The sequence below is a fragment of the Coregonus clupeaformis genome, chromosome 7 (genome assembly GCF_020615455.1).
Source record: "Coregonus clupeaformis isolate EN_2021a chromosome 7, ASM2061545v1, whole genome shotgun sequence".
Classification (NCBI taxonomy): domain Eukaryota; kingdom Metazoa; phylum Chordata; class Actinopteri; order Salmoniformes; family Salmonidae; genus Coregonus; species Coregonus clupeaformis.
Window position 1 is genome coordinate 52243573 of NC_059198.1, and position 2750 is coordinate 52246322.

Below are 2750 nucleotides of genomic sequence, written 5' to 3' on the forward strand. Positions count from 1 at the left end.
ATCACACTACAGGAAACCCTGTCTATATGAGGTATCACACTAGGCCAGGAAACCCTGTCTATATGAGGTATCACACTACAGGGCCTACGGGAAACCCTGTCTATATGAGGTATCACACTACAGGAAACCCTGTCTATATGAGGTATCACACTACAGGGAAACCGTCTATATGAGGTATCACAGGTCTACAGGAAACCCTGTCTATGTGAGGTATCACAGCTACAGGAAACCCTGTCTATATGAGGTATCACACTACAGGAAACCCTGTCTTATGAGGTATCACACTACAGGTCCTACAGGAAACCCTGTCTATATGAGGTATCACACTACAGGTCCTACAGGAAACCCTGTCTATATGAGGTATCACACTACAGGAAACCCTGTCTATATGAGGTATCACACTACAGGTCTACAGGAAACCCTGTCTATATGAGGTATCACACTACAGGAAACCCTGTCTATATGAGGTATCACACTCAGGTCTACAGGAAACCCTGTCTATATGAGGTATCACACTACAGGTCCTACAGGAAACCCTGTCTATATGAGGTATCACACTACAGGTCCTACAGGAAACCCTGTCTATATGAGGTATCACACTACAGTGAAACCCTGTCTATATGAGGTATCACACTACAGGTCCTACAGGAAACCCTGTCTATATGAGGTATCACACTACAGGTCCTAAGAAACCCTGTCTATATGAGGTATCACACTACAGGTCCTACAGGAAACCCTGTCTATATGAGGTATCACACTACAGGCCTACAGGAAACCCTGTCTATATGAGGTATCACACTACAGGAAACCCTGTCTATATGAGGTATCACACTACAGGTCTACAGGAAACCCTGTCTATATGAGGTATCACACTACAGGTACAGGAAACCCTGTCTATATGAGGTATCACACTACAGGTCCTACAGGAAACCCTGTCTATATGAGGTATCACACTACAGGAAACCCTGTCTATATGAGGTATCACACTACAGGTCCTACAGGAAACCCTGTCTATATGAGGTATCACACTACAGGTCCTACAGGAAACCCTGTCTATATGAGGTATCACACTACAGGTCCTACAGGAAACCCTGTCTATATGAGGTATCACACTACAGGAAACCCTGTCTATATGAGGTATCACACTACAGGAAACCCTGTCTATATGAGGTATCACACTACAGGTCTACAGGAAACCCTGTCTATATGAGGTATCACACTACAGGTGCAAACCCTGTCTATATGAGGTATCACACTACAGGTCCTACAGGAAACCCTGTCTATATGAGGTATCACACTACAGGAAACCCTGTCTATATGAGGTATCACACTACAGGTCCTACAGGAAACCCTGTCTATATGAGGTATCACACTACAGGAAACCCTGTCTATATGAGGTATCACACTACAGGTCCTACAGGAAACCCTGTCTATATGAGGTATCACAGTCCAGGTCCTACAGGAAACCCTGTCTATATGAGGTATCACACTACACAGGAAACCCTGTCTATGAGGTATCACACTACAGGTCCTACAGGAAACCCTGTCTATATGAGGTATCACACTACAGGAAACCCTGTCTATATGAGGTATCACACAGACTACAGGAAACCCTGTCTAGTATGAGGTATCACACTACAGGTCTACAGGAAACCCTGTCTATATGAGGTATCACACTACAGGTCCTACAGGAAACCCTGTCTATATGAGGTATCACACTACAGGAAACCCTGTCTATATGAGGTATCACACTACAGGAAACCCTGTCTATATGAGGTATCACACTACAGGTCCTACAGGAAACCCTGTCTATATGAGGTATCACACTACAGGTCCTACAGGAAACCCTGTCTATATGAGGTATCACACTACAGGAAACCCTGTCTATATGAGGTATCACACTACAGGTCCTACAGGAAACCCTGTCTATATGAGGTATCACACTACAGGTCCTACAGGAAACCCTGTCATATGAGGTATCACACTGTCAGGGTCCTACAGGAAACCCTGTCTATATGAGGTATCACACTACAGGAAACCCTGTCTATATGAGGTATCACACTACAGGTCCTACAGGAAACCCTGTCTATATGAGGTATCACACTACAGGAAACCCTGTCTATATGAGGTATCACACTACAGGTCCTACAGGAAACCCTGTCTATATGAGGTATCACACTACAGGTCCTACAGGAAACCCTGTCTATATGAGGTATCACACTACAGGTCCTACAGGAAACCCTGTCTATATGAGGTATCACACTACAGGAAACCCTGTCTATATGAGGTATCACACTACAGGTCCTACAGGAAACCCTGTCTATATGAGGTATCACACTACAGGAAACCCTGTCTATATGAGGTATCACACTACAGGAAACCCTGTCTATATGAGGTATCACACTACAGGTCCTACAGGAAACCCTGTCTATATGAGGTATCACACTACAGGAAACCCTGTCTATATGAGGTATCACACTACAGCCTACAGGAAACCCTGTCTATATGAGGTATCACACTACAGTCCTACAGGAAACCCTGTCTATATGAGGTATCACACTACAGGGCCTACAGGAAACCCTGTCTATATGAGGTATCACACTACAGGAAACCCTGTCTATATGAGGTATCACACTAGGACAGGAAACCCTGTCTATATGAGGTATCACACTACAGGTCCTACAGGAAACCCTGTCTATATGAGGTATCACACTACAGGTCCTACAGGAAACCCTGTCTATATGAGGTAT